Source organism: Bombyx mori, chromosome 20 (genome assembly GCF_030269925.1).
Source record: "Bombyx mori chromosome 20, ASM3026992v2".
Taxonomy (NCBI): domain Eukaryota; kingdom Metazoa; phylum Arthropoda; class Insecta; order Lepidoptera; family Bombycidae; genus Bombyx; species Bombyx mori.
This window is the reverse complement of record NC_085126.1, coordinates 1209768-1225165: the sequence shown is the minus strand read 5'-3', so window position 1 is coordinate 1225165 and position 15398 is coordinate 1209768. Positions and strand designations below refer to the sequence as shown.

The window sequence follows — 15398 nt, the reverse complement described above, 5'->3', positions numbered from 1 at the left end:
ATGTTTTAGTATTTATTCGCTTTGATAATCATTTAAGGCTGTCAGTAAAACAGTCAATAGCGGTTATTACTTCACATTCGCTTACGTACTAGGCCGCACGCATGGTCACTGGGCCAAATTCATTGCTCGAACAGAGACAATCAGTGAATTACCAGCGTAGCATTTCTATATTTCCACAGTTTCTTCCCGGAGACGTAAATCTTTAGATGAAATGAAGCCATGTGAAGCGGTTACTGGCGTCCAGACTACAACGCATGCTTCCTCGTGGCGGAAACGGACAGTGAAATTTTATAGTTCCGTCTACAAACAAACACAAACAAAATTGCATACGTAGGTACTGTTATACTCAAAATGCTAAAGAAAAATAATGAAATATGATTGCTACGCTATTGCCATCTGTTGGTCGATACACAAATATTTGAGCGGAGACATTTCATATTTTTTCCACCACGAAGTTTTGGTTTTAATTTCGTGAGCACTCAATAGATGGCGCAGTTCTCAAAAAATTTAGGTAGTGGTTATTTTTAGGTTTACGAATAAATTATTTCTGATTTACATTTTTTTTTAACCCTTTGCACTCGAGAAATGATACTCTCTCACCACTTTCTTTGGTGCGGAAATTCGATGCGTTGTGTCGATCTTAACTTATTTGATTTTGATATCTATTCTTATCGTTCTTTTTACTATTATTGATCGAAGTTCTTTTTGTCGTTTGTAATCAAATCATGTGGTAAGCGGTATTCGCCTCTCAAGTGCAAAGGGTTAAAATATAAACCGACAGTAAGGTCGGTGTTGTTAATATGATGAAATTAAAAAATGAATTTTAAAGGTAAAGGAAAATCCTTTTCTGATACGTTTTTGTTTGGAGGCTCGTGTTAAGTTATATGTAAAAAAATATTGTTTCCGCCCGGGATCGAACCGGGGGCCTTCTGCGTGTTAGGCAGATGTGATAACCGCTACACCACGGAAACAGACGGACATTATTTGAAAATTATTAATCAAATACCGATTTGAAATTCAGTAAATAGATAAATTATAATCATATAAATATTTTTTATCTATATATTAATACGTGAAGCAAAAACTTTGTACCCCTTTTTACGAAAATTGCGCGGACGGAGGAGTATGAACTTTTTTACCACACGTATAGAGAATATAGAGAAGGAGCGCAGAATGCTAATATTTACTCATTAATAATACATTAAATCGATCAAAAACACATTACACACATTACCATTTGTTTAATACACACACATATAATATAATATGTACTCTTTGCTTATTGTCAAACTTTTGTTATTGCTTAAAGTCTGTGGTCAAATTGAGAATAAATATATTGTTTATCTTTAATATTATTTCTCTATAGTGCAGTCTTGGCGAAATCTGTATTTATAGAAGTATAAATTATACAATAGAACCATAATAATGTTCAAACCTGTAATTTCAATTAATTAATGTCGAATTTCGACTACTGTGAGACCACTAGTACCTATTCATTCCCGATCCTGCGGACAGAATGGAAAGCAGTCGACGTCGCCCAAAACACGTCATCTCGGATCCTCCCGATCCACTAACTGTGCTTTTAGGTACTTCAAGCACCGGTCACCGTTCTCGTCGAACCCGTCGCTTGCGACGAAGGGCTCGACGAGTAAATTAACTCACAGACACAGCCCACTGAGTTTCTCGCCGGATCTTCTTAGTGGGTCGCGTTTCCGATCCGGTGGTAGATTCTGCGAAGCACGGCTCTTGCTAGGGTTCGTGTTAGCATCGTCATCAGGTTTGAGCCCCGTGAGCTCACCTACTAGCCACGGTTACGCTGAAATAGCCCCTAAGGCTATCAGCTTAGGTAGGGAAAAAAAAAAAAGAAGTACCTATATCTAAATAGCGCATTTTCTTAGGACGTGTTTGCGAGTTTAAAACATTATTAAAACCGTTTTTACTTTACTTATGAAAAAAGCAAGATTTTACCGAAAGATTGTGTTAATTACGTATATGTTACCTAAGATCATTTACTGGTGGTAGGACCATGTGAGTCCGCACGGGTAGGTACCACTACCCTGCCTATTTCTGCCGTGAAGCAGTAATGCGTTTCGGCTTGTAGGGTGGGGCAGCCGTAACTATACTGAGACCTTAGAACTTATTTCTCAAGGTGGGTGGCGCGTTTACGTTGTAAATGTCTATGGGCTCCAGTACCTACTTAACACCATGTGGGCTGTGAGCTCGTCCATCCATCTAAGCAATAAAAAAAATAAAATAAAAAAAATACTGTTGTTTTTGCACACTTCTGCCGCAAAATTGTCTGCTTAATACAAATAAGCAACTAAATTCAATAATTAAATATTCCTAAGCACGTCGAGCACTCTCTTACTTAATAGAGGCTCCATCAGGGTCAATCGTATGCAAAAAAACATTCAAGCTTAGTATCTGAGGCATCAAACTATAGAGTGGTATTAAAAAACGGTAATGTACGGTTTCTAGATGGCCTCTATGCAGATATTTTTGTGTCATTTATCAATGTCACCGAAGAAAGTTCGCCGCCAAACATCAAACAATAAAACGGAAATTTCTGAAGCGTGCTTCTGACAAATTACACTTTGGCTTACAAGGAGACTCATTTCAAATAGGTACACATGACAAGGTATCATCATCATCATCATCAACACCCCACAGTCGTCCAATGCTGGACATAGGCCTCTCCCAATCCACACCACTGAGCCCGGTCTGCGGCTCTCCTCATCCACTTCTTGCCGGCCACCGTGCGGAGGTCATCGCACCATCTAGCCAGGGGGCGTCCCGCGTTACGTCTTCCGCTGCGCGGTCTCCACTCGAGAACCCGTCTGCTCCAGCGATCGTCAGTCCTACGGCATATATGGCCAGCCCACTGCCACTTCAGCTTGCTGATTCTTTGAGCTATGTCGATGACTTTAGTTCTCTGTCGAATAATCTCATTCCGGATTTTATCCTTCAGAGAAACTCCGAGCATGGCTCTTTCCATGGCTCGCTGAGCGACTTTGAGCTGACGGACCAACCGTACTGTGAGTGTCCACGTTTCGGCTCCGTAAGTCATTATGACATGACAAAGTAGGTACCTCGAAAATTATCATTATTCATATATTTTTAATTGTCATTATTTTGGTAAAACCAGTTATTAGGAATCAAACGAATTAGTTTTTCGACGAAGATAATTTAATCGACGCGTTCGGGTTAAGTTACAAATATTTTTTTGGTGGTTGTCTTGGGTGGCCACGCACCATCCGGCTATGGAATGAGCTCCCCTCCACGGTGTTTCCCGAGCGCTATGACACGTCCTTCTTCAAATGTGGCTTGTGGAGAGTATTAAGCGGAAGGCAGCGGCTTGGCTCTGCTCCTGGCATTGCTGAAGTCCATGGGCGACGGTAACCACTTACCATCAGGTGGACCGTACGCCACCCCTTCATGCGGCCAATGATCGGAGGCGCTGGCGGGACATCACAAGGAGTAAAATCATGTCGAATTATAATGGTCACGACCCTCAGCAGTGAGGAAACGACGCGAGGAGGAGGAGGGGGCCGTACGCTCGTCTGCCTACAAAGGCAATAAAAAAAAATAGCTCACGGCCTACCTGATGTTAAGTGGTTACCGCAGCCCATTGGCATCTACAACGCAAATGCCGTCACGTACCTTGCTTGAGATATGAATTCTAATGTTTTTACGGTACAACGGCTGCCCCTTCCTTCAAACCGAAACGCATTACTGCTTCACGGCCGAAATAGGTAATGCGGTGGTACCTACCCGTGAGGACTCACACGACGTCCCACCACCAGTATAAATGCCAATAAAAAAATGTATTGTATGTTTGTATATCGCCGCCAGTTTACTCGGAGATTATCGAAGATTTAATTATGCAGATTGTTTAATAAAATAAATAATCTAAACGGCCAAAAGAAACTCATTTGAAAAAAAAAAAGTTTTTATTTTATATTTTTCTTACTCATTTTTAAATACATTTCATTATAATTACAACAACAGAGGCGATTCTATTTATTACAATTTAGATTTCTGCTCTATATTTCCGTGTAACAGTTTGAAACAAATATGCATCTTTATATACTTAGTCTGGCCATAAATACTGTTACAATTAAAAATAAATAAAATATTACATTTGAATTTGGAATTTGGAAATATTACATTTTTATATAATTGCTCATTGAGTTTTCTCATTTTGGCGCCAATACATTGTACAATATTTTGCGATATTAAAATGGAGTGGGGCGATAAAGAGAACCGAATCGCTGTGATTGCATTACACAAAGTAGGTATGGAGCCAAATGCAATTTTTAAAACTCTCCATACGCTTGGTATTAGTAAAATGTTTGTGTACCGGGCTATTAATAGGTGCAATGAGACCTCCTCTGTTTGTGACAGAAAAAGATCTGGCCGTCCACGTAGTGTTCGTACGAAAAAGGTGGTCAAAGCAGTAAGGGAAAGAATTCGAAGAAATCCTGTCCGAAAGCAAAAGATTTTATCTCGGGAGATGAAGATAGCACCTAGAACCATGTCGCGTATTTTAAAAGATGACTTAGGACTTGCAGCCTATAAGAGACGTACTGGTAATTTCTTAACTGATAATTTAAAAGAGAATAGGGTGGTAAAATCGAACCAACTACTGAAGCGGTACGCAAAGGGAGGTCATAGAAAAAATTTGTTTACAAATTTTATTAACCCTCAGACACAGCCCACTGAGTTTCTCGCCGGATCTTCTCAGTGGGTCGCGTTTCCGATCCGGTGGTAGATTCTGCGAAGCACGGCTCTTGCTAGGGTTCGTAAAAAACTCGCACTAAACACAAAGATCTTCCCTTACCGCGCTCACCTTGTCCAACGCGGAACCGTTTCGTCCCGTTGTAAACAAACAAATGACAGTCCAATTACAAACAATTCATAGTGATTAACTAATCGAAAGTAACCGGAACAATTGCCGATGCACTTGACGTTAAACTAATGTCCAGGGGGACGCGGAAATTGAGGTCATTCCTGGTTATATTCAGTTAATAGAATACAATAATCTCCTTGTAAATCTGCTGCCCTGGTAATCTTGTCGGGGCTTCTTACTTTGTGTTTAATAGAACACAATTACAATTATCTCCTTGTAAATCTGTTGCCCTGGTAATCTTGTCAGGGTTGCTACTTTTGCGTGTAATAATTACACAATTTGACACAATTTTTATTTTATTTATTCAGCACAGAACATTACAGGTACCGACTGCATGCATTGGTTAAAAAAAAGCGGTTCATTATTTAATACTATACAATTACAGTTATCTCCTTGTAAATCTGCTGCCCTGGTAATCTTGTCGACTTCATTTACGTGTCAATACCGCAACCCGCTTTGAGACAACGGAGGGTCAAAGATATTGGATTAATGGTTAGGTACCTCATTTTTTAAACTGTTAATTAGATATCTCTTTCATGGTATCGTAGTACCAAATTAAGGTGCCCCATATTGCTTGTAGGAGAACACAATTACAATTATCTCCTTGTAAATCTGCTGCCCTGGTAATCTTGTCGACTTCATTTACGTGTCAATACCGCAACCCGCTTTGAGACAACGGAGGGTCAAAGATATTGGATTAATGGTTAGGTACCTCATTTTTTAAACTGTTAATTAAATATCTCTTTCATGGTATCGTAGTATTAAGATGCCCCATATTGCTTTTAGGAGCTGCTTAATTTACGTTTAATAGAACACAATTACAATTATCTCCTTGTAAATCTGCTGCCCTGGTAATCTTGTCGACTTCACTTACGTGTCAATACCGCAACCCGCTTTGAGACAAGGGAGGGTCAAAGATATTGGATTAATGGTTAGTTACTTCGCTTTACAACCGTTAATCAGAGGTCCCTTTCATGGTATCGTAGTACCAAATTAAGGTGCCCCATATTGCTTTTAGGAGCTGCTTAATTTACGTTTAATAGAACACAATTACAATTATCTCCTTGTAAATCTGCTGCCCTGGTAATCTTGTCGACTTCATTTACGTGTCAATACCGTAACCCGCTTTGAGACAACGGAGGGTCAAAGATATTGGATTAATGGTTAGTTACTTCGCTTTACAACCGTTAATCAGAGGTCCCTTTCATGGTATCGTAGTACCAAATTAAGGTCCCCATATTGGTATCCCATCACTAGTAGCCGTGGTACGAATTAGGTTCTATAATTTGATTATCGATGAGTGGTTTTATGTGGTTGCCGAATAATAACTTTAAAGATGAGGTCAGAGTCTCAAATTTATTTTACATCCGCTGTTCTAGTGTGGTCGCTTACGGTAGAAATAGGCGTTTGCTTGTGCGGGCTTACGTGCGGACTCGATGGTGCAGTGATTTGCGCCCCTGACAATTACCCTATGACTCACACTCGTAAGTCCACGCAGGTATCACTGCCCTGCCCATTTCTGCCGTGAAGCAGTAATGCGTTTTGGTTTGAAGGGTATTGCAGCCGTTGTAACTATACTGAGATCTTAGAAGCTATAACTCAAGGTGGGTGGCGCATTTACGTTGTAGATGTCTATGGGCTCCGGTAACCACTTAATACCAGGTGGGCTGTGAGCTCGTCCACCCATCTAAGCAATAAAAAAAAAGTGTATGTATATAATATTTAAACGTAGGGAGGAGATGTATGGAAATGGTAGTGCAAGGTAGAGGGGGAAGAGGTCGACCGAAGAAGACATGGATGGAGTGTGTGAATAACGATATGAGAGAGAGAAAAGTGAGTGTTGAGATGACGGCTGATAGAAGAGAATGGAAGAGAAAAATTAGCTGCGCCGACCCCACCTAGTGGGATAAGGTGGAGAAAAAGAAGAAGATATCATATTTAAACGTATATAAGTATGTATGTCAGTCTCTGGTACCCATAACACAGAGAATCCTAATTTGGAGTCGGATGACGGTTCATTATTTAATCCAATTTAAAAAAAAAAAAAATTGGTATCTGATAAAAAAACAACACTAAACCCTCACGCTATATTACTTATCTTGAGAATTTATCAAACTTGTGATTTATTTAAAAATAATCGTAACATTTAAACGGCTATGCGGTTTTGTTTTGCGAATTCCGCACAAATTATTCCGTGCTGCCTCCATTTGCGTCATAATGATCATTAACTTCACTCATAAAAACAAATATATTGGCACAACCATTCAATAAATACGAACCGAAATACAATATTGGCATAATGGAGACAAATAAGTTTAATAGTACGCTCAACAGCAGAATCGCGTGCCTTAATACCTCTAATCCTACAAGAAATTATAATAATATTATAGTTCACAAAGATAAACTGGTTGTATTAATTACAACCGAATGATGAACCAATTGACAACATGTTTTCTTTATTTAATACTAGCGACCCGCCCTCGCTTCGCTTCGGAAACATTAAAACACACATGAAACCAAAAAAAAAAAAATAAAAAAAAAAAATTAAAAAAAGTAGCCTATGTTCATCAGGGACAATGTCGGCTTCTAATGGAAAAAGAATTTTTCAAATCGGTCCAGTAGTTTCGGAGCCTATTCGAAACAAACAAACAAACAAATCTTTCCTCTTTATAATATTAGTATAGACAGTTTCATTCTAAATAATCTTCGGATCGTCATCAACCCTCGAAAAGCATAGCCGTGCTCTTCAAAAGAGTTGCCCTTCCTATACCACTGTGAGTATCCCATCGATATGAGGGCGAATGGCATTAGGTGCGGTGACACTAATGCCATTCGCCCCATCACCCTCTTCAGCCAGCCCATACCGTGGGCTTCGAAAGCTAAATACTTTGGCGGCACCCTCGACGGAGGGTTGATATTCTGACCCCATATTAATTAAGTACGCGACAGAGCCACGTTCTTACTCAGTCGACTCGACCCCATGATCTGCAGGCGAAGTAAATTGTCCCTTTAAAACAAGGTAACATTCTACAAAACTTGCATACGTCCGTTCATGACTTATGCAAGTGTAATATTCGCTTACCCGGAACACACTCACACAAACAATCTACAAATCTAGCTAAAGTAGTAATAGCCAAGTAGTAAAACTAGCGTAATGCCTTGAGATTACCAGTAATAGGTAGGCAGAAATTCTACCGCAGGATCAAATTGATAATAACACTTTTTATGCTATCGATTTACTAAATCAATTCAAATAAGATTTTATTATCTGTTCTATATTGATTTTGATTGATCACTGCGCTATCCGACAGATGGCATTACGTGTTCATACGGTTTGCTTATTCATTGTGCTAGCAATTCACTTTTGCAATCAACTGTACATTCAACTGATGTAATCCATTACTTATTATTGAGAATGTATCTAACGCTTGCTATACGTAGCTAGCAAATTATTTTTTATTTGGGTAAGAAGCGTGAATGTATTCTGTTAGATTAAACTGTTTATTTCAGTTTTCAAGTACTTAAGTCGTGATATTTTAAATACATAACTATTTTCGTTGTCACAACTGATTACGGTGCTATTCGTTCTATATATTAATATAAAAAGGAATGTTTGTTTGTTCATCTAAAAATCGAGTACCGTTAGCCCAATTGATATGAAACTTTGCACACATGTAAAGGCGACATTAACACTCCGACGCATAGATAATACACATAAATTAGTTATACATAGATAAGCAACTCAAGCACTCAATAAAAATGTTTACGGGCGTAGGCCACTAGATGGCTTCGCTTCGATTAGTTAATCATTGCTCCTGTAGATGGCAGTAACATATGAGTCGACTATTATCAAAGCCGGCAATCTGACTTTTGGATAATGATTGGTAAATCAGAAAAACGAATTATTGACTTTGTATTCCATTGGCAGTCACAAAACTCTTCGGAACGACATCTTAGATAAATAACAGGTTAACTATTAATCTTTATTTAATGCAGGTTTTGAACCGTATTCTTTGAAGGAGACGATTATATTCAAATCAATCTGTATTGACATATCAATAAAATTTTTTTGTCCAAATGCACAGATTGCCACCTTTGATAATAGACGACTCATATTACCTATTCTATATTTTATTTAAGGAAGGAAGGAAGGATTTTGTAAATTTTCCGAAAACAAAAATTTATAAAATTTAATCAATCTATCTAAAACAAATAAAGACTTGTATTATTTATTTTACATATCTATGAGTGTCTTCGCCAACGCAGTGGACTTAGGTCGGTAGGTGTTGAAGCCTGCGCGATAGACCGTGTGAGGCTGCCGGTCACTCATGCGTACAATCCTACGTTTGAAATCATATTTCTTACATTCCTTTGAAGTACCATTAGCTTACTTCCATTAGTTTGGGCAAATACAACGATTTATTTACGTATTAAAAAGTTTGTCTTAGTTTTTTTTTTTTATTGCTTAGATGGGAGGACGAGCTCACAGCCCACCTGATGTTAAGTGGTTACTGGAGCCCATAGACATCTACAATGTAAATGCGCCACCCACCTTGAGATATAAGTTCTAAGGTCTCAGTAAAGTTACAACGGCTACACCACCCTTCAAACCGAAACGCATTACTGCTTCACGGCAGAAATAGGCGGCGTGGTGGTACCTACCCGTGCGGACTCACAAGAGGTCCTACCACCAGTGAAAAAGTTAAATTACAATTCACAGATACTTATAAATTGCACTCATTTTATCAGAGGACTGTGGATGGACAGGCTCCATGCCACTGTCAAAAAAGATTATTGCTACGTAACATCAAATAATGTTAGTGTCGAAGAGAAAGTGAATCTATTGACAATCTCTTAATTTTGAAGCGTTCATATCACAACCGTTCTTGTTCTAACATGCCGGTCATCGTTCTCGTCGAACCCGTCGCTTGCGACGAAGGGCTCGACGAGTAATTTAACCCACAGACACAGCCCACTGAGTTTCTCGCCGGATCTTCTCAGGGGGTCGCGTTTACGATCCGGTGGTAGATTCTGCGAAGCACTGCTAGAGTTAGTGTTAGCAACGATGTCAGGTTTGAAGCCCGTGAGCTCAGCTAATAATTAAGATTACGGTGAAATGGTTTCTTAAGACCATCAGCTTAAGTAGGAAAAAATAAAAATCTAACATGTGCGGACAGTATCGACTTATATCTCTCATGCAGCAATGACGTATCGGCAGCTACTCATTCCTTTGGGCACCAGTTGGATCCTATTCTTTTCAGAGCCGTCAAAAATAATGCTTAATGAAACTCACAGATATTGCAACATTAATGCTACCTTTGAGACCAGTGTGCTTAGTGTGAGTTTTTTAACGGTCTCGATAGCGTAAAAGTTAACACACATTTGAATGCAATTGGAACAGCGCCCCTAGCGGCGAACGTAGGCTAACGTTCCAACTCCATACAAATTTGAGTTAACTTTTACGCTATCGAGAACGTTAAGAAAATCGCACTTTTTTATTTATTTTTATTGCCCTTGTAGGCAAACGAGCACACGGCCCGCCTGATGGTGAGTGGTTACCGTCACCCATGGACTTCAGCAATGCCAGGGGCAGAGCCAAGCCTACCGCTTAATACTCTAAGCACAGAGGAGGTGACATTTCAGTTGTATTATACCACGGCTGTCTGAACCTTCAACCCGGAATGCGAAGACTGTTCCGCAGCAGAAACATATAAGTTTGCGGTATGAATCAATGCGAATAACAACATTTATACTGTACGACAAATAAAACGTGACAAAAAAAAACATTAGTCATTTTCTATCGATTGTTTTTTGAATTAATCAATGTTATCTTAATCTCCGTCCGTATGTGGGTTAGACAGCACTGATTGATTGCGTATCAATGGATATTACGAATAATAACATTCTTCGAACCGCCACAATTACGTATGAAGTTAGTTTTAGTCGGTATTTGCTATTAGGAATTAGGAGGGTTGAAATAATGTAGTGACAAGTACTTAACAGTACATGAGTACTTAACGATAGGCAGCGGCGTGGCTCTGACCCTGACATTGCTGACGTCCATGGGCGACGGTAACCACTCACCATCAGGTCGTCAAGGGTAATAAATAAAAAATAAAAAATTCAAGCCAACACTCACCAACTTGCATCGCCATTTCTCCAGTATGTTTTGGACCTCGAGCCCGTTTTCTTTGACGAGTCGACTATGTCATCGGCAAACAGCATACATCAAGGGGCTTTTTCCTGTATTTCCGATATCAAGGCATCCATTACCAGCAGGAAGAGATAGGGAAGGGAATTTGCGCAGATCCTTAATGTAAGCCCACTGCCACATTGAACTCGTCGGAATACCCTGCGGCGGTTTGTACATACGGCTTGGATCGACTGTACATGACACAGATGAACCTCACATACTTACCAGGTAGGTATACGTTGCTCATTCAATGCCTACCCCAAAACTGATCTAGGTACTAGGTCGTACGCTTTTTCCAGATCAAGGAACAGTATATGCAGATTCCTGTACACAGCGCGATATTTTTCGCACACTTTCGATCGTTATTTTTTATTGTTATTACGAAATAGCAGCCCTACCACTATTTTAAGGAACGACTCTTTGTCTTTAAATCTAGTTAACCTTAATAGAAAGTATTGAATGTCAGGTGATATAAATGATATAACTAATTTCTAGAAACTCTTCCTTCAGTTTCACATACAGTAAAGGGTATCCTCTTTATTGAGTGGCAGCGTGCAGACACAGATCACGAACAAATCAAATAAACTAGACCAAGAGCAAGGTAGGCAGCGGCTTGGCTCTGCCCCTGGCATTGCTGAAGTCCATGGGCGACGGTAACCACTCACCATCAGGTGGGCCGTATGCTCGTCTGCCTACAAGGGCAATAAAAAAAAAAAAAAAAGTTTTGTAACGTTCTCGACAGCGTAAAAGTTAACTCGAATTTGTATGGAGTTGGAACAGCGCCCCTAGCGGCAAACTTAGGCAAACGTTTGAGCTCCATACAAATTTGAGTTAACTTTTACGCTATCGAGAACGTTAAAAAACTCGCACTAAGCACAGAGATGTATAATTATTATACGACTACCCAAAAGAGGTGGAGTAAAAAATATGCTTTACAACGGGACTAAAAAAGAGCATGGAGTTAAAGATTTTTAGGGTTCATGAATGTATGTGACATTCTAAATGCCATAATAACTTTTAAAAGCCCTTACAGACGTATCATTTGTCTTCACATCATCCCTAGTGACGAAGGCTACATTTTTATTGATGACACCTTTTTCCTAAAATTTTAAATTAGCATAATTATTAATGTAAAAGGCCCTTTATATATTTTTTAAACGCATTATTATCACGAGGGCGGTCGATAAGCTATTTCTATTTTCTATTCTTACAACTATATAATCTTATCGAAGTAATTAGCTTTATTTGTTGATAACAATTATATTGCGCCTACCGCGTGCAATAGATCAATCGACAATTCTAGCTAAAGAGTCAATGAACTAATGGTCTTGATTAATAGAAAATATGATGGTAGTCATCACGATATTCACACGACATCCAATATTATAATAATTATTGTTACGCGCTGGGGTTCGGGATAAATAAATGTTCTACCGAATTACAACTAAATACTACGTATTCAACACTTAAAACACTTAAAACACTCAACAAACACTTTAAAACTCTCAATTTGCTTGTTTGCTTCGCTTCAGATGATCCGCTCGCTGTTTCGCTTCGAGTAGTTCCGATTACTGTCTGATTGCGTGCCATCTCTACAACGCTTTTATAGCCGATACCTCATCCCTAGAATTATCGAGAACTTCCACACATCTCTAGTAGTAGTTTCCGCTATCTGACAATAGATGGCGCTGCACTTCTCGAGCGTTCTAGGTCCTTCGATATTCGTTCCACTATTCGGCGATAGATGGCGTTACTCTTACCGGCGTAACATTATTAAAGGAAACAAACCACGCACGGTTAACCGGCCCCATTTAAGGGTTCCCTGTATTATTGGCTTAGACGAACTGCAGATCAAGATAAGACTGTCCACCACTGTCCACACTCTGCCTTCGCCGCGCACTCGTGTACCTACTTCGGTCATATTGCTCGGAAAACACCCGTCAGCTTTGAGAGACTATTCGTGACGGGGAAATCGAGAGAAAGAGACCGCGCGGGCGCAGTCCGACAAGGTGGTTCGACCAAATCCGCACCACACTAGAGATCCCATTCCACGAAGCTCTTCATATGGCCAATGATCGGAGGCGCTGGGGGGACATTACAAGGAGTAAAATCCTGTCGATATATGATGGTCACGACCCTCGGCAGTGAGGAAACTACACGAAGAAGAGGAGAGTATTATGGGTACCAGAAACTGTTAAACATACTTATATAAACGCATTCAAATATATACATATATAGATAATAGACATTTAGACCAATTTAGACAAATAGCAAGCATATCTGCTCATCACACGATGTGGGAGTCGAACCCAGGACCCTCGACGTAACAGTCGAGGCGCTAACTACTGCGCCGTCGAATCAAAAATGAATTAGAAGCTTTAGAAGTAATATTATAACAAAAATAAAAACGAAATTAAACCGTTATAGTACTATGCCTGCGTCTGACGTAAGCTGAAGACAATACTATGCTAATAGTCTAATTATAAGTTATTGGAACAATTTAGAATTGTTCGAAGAAACTAAAGATTTTAAACAATACTTTTTAATGGTCTCCTCATAATGATTACACAAAACTTCCTTTTTTTCCGTACCTATACTGATAGCCTTGAGAGGCTACTCAGCTTCGCCTTGACGTGTAGGTGAACTCACGGGGCTCAAAAAGGGAGTGTTGCTAACGCTGACTTTAGCAAGAGCAGTGTTCGCAATATCTACCTTTTTTTTTCTACCTAATCTGGTAGCCTGGAGCGGCTATTCCAGCGTAACCGTGGCTAGTAGGTGAGCTCACGGGGCTCAAACCTGACGACGATACTAACACGAACCCCAGCAAGAGCCGTGCTTCGCAGAATCTACCACCGGATCGCAAACGCGACCCACTGAGAAGATCCGGCGAGAAACTCAGTGGGCTGTGTCTGAGAGTTAATTTACTCGTCGAGCCCTTCGTCGCAAGCGACGGGTTCGACGAAAACGGTGACCGGTGCTTGAAGTACCTAAAAGCACCGTTAGTGGATCGGGAGGATCCGAGATGACGTGTTTTGGGCGACGTCGACTGCTTTCCATTCTGTCCGCAGGATCGGGAATGAATATCTACCACCGGATCGGAAACGCGAAGATCTGACGAGAAACTCAGTGGGCTGTGTCTATGGGTTATTTTACTTGTTGAGCCCTTCATCGCAAGCGACGGGTTTGGCGAGGACGGTGATCGGTGCTTAAGGTACCTAAAAGCACCGTTAATGGATCGGGAGGATCCGTAATGACGTGTTTAGGGCGACGTCGACTGTTTACCATTCGGTCCACTAGATCGTATGTAGTATGTGAAACTCCCGATAACTCATGAATTAGACGATAATTTGTCAACATTGTCAACTGTTTAGACAATTGAATTTATCGTATATATAGGTAAGAAAACATTGGCTTGGCTCTGCCCCTGGCATTGCTGAAGTCAACGGGCGACGGTAACCACTCACCATCAGGTGGATCGTATGCTCGTCTGCCTACAAGGCAATAAAAAAAAGAAAAAAAGTAAGGGAATATACTTTACAACCGGACTCACTGCGATTTGGCCGTGAAGATTTTCAACCATCCAGGTACCAAACCTGGTACCTGGCTGAAAATCGTGTAATAAAAATTGAACCCGCAAAATTATAATTTGCGTTATTGCTCGTTAAGACGTCTTGTGAGTCCGTACGGGTAGGTGCCACCACCCTGCCTATTTCTGCCGTGAAGCAGTAATGCGTTTCGGTTTGAAGGGTGGGTAGCCGTTGTACCATAAAAGCTGAGATCTCATGTCTCAGTCAAAGTGGTGAAAAATTACGTTGTTATATGTCGATGAGATTCGATAACCACTTAACACAAGTGGCCGTGAGCTCGTCCACCCATCGAAGCAAAAAAAATAATACAAATCCCTTTCAAATTCTCAGAATTTAATTGTGTAGACTTTATTAATAAACGCACACATTAACATCACAACACAACTTGAATGAGTACTGACAAGTTTTTTTTCATTGTACATTCAATTTAAATAAGACGCCATCATAAATCTGAGGTGTTTGTGCACGAGGAACGTGTCTGCTGCATTTGATTTGATATTACAAAGTTCAAACTATTGGTTCTCACTTTTTACTCGATCCTAATCAAATAGTTTCGAATAGAGATCATTTTTACGTAAATTATTATTGAAGTTATACTTCTTTAGGCGCGTTATGAAAAATTGATGAGAGTGAAATTTTACGATGCGCGCGCACCGTGACACAAAATTAACAGAAATGAAGTTGCCCACTAAATCGCTCATTACAATAC

The 15398-nt window shown here is 40.0% G+C and overlaps 1 non-coding gene across 1 annotated transcript; it reads right to left on the bottom strand.

The window, feature by feature from the left end:
* Positions 1–898: 898 nt before the first annotated feature.
* Positions 899–971, bottom strand: TRNAV-AAC (transfer RNA valine (anticodon AAC)). The gene has a single exon. It is a non-coding gene; the product is annotated as a tRNA-Val (tRNA).
* Positions 972–15398: the final 14427 nt, after the last annotated feature.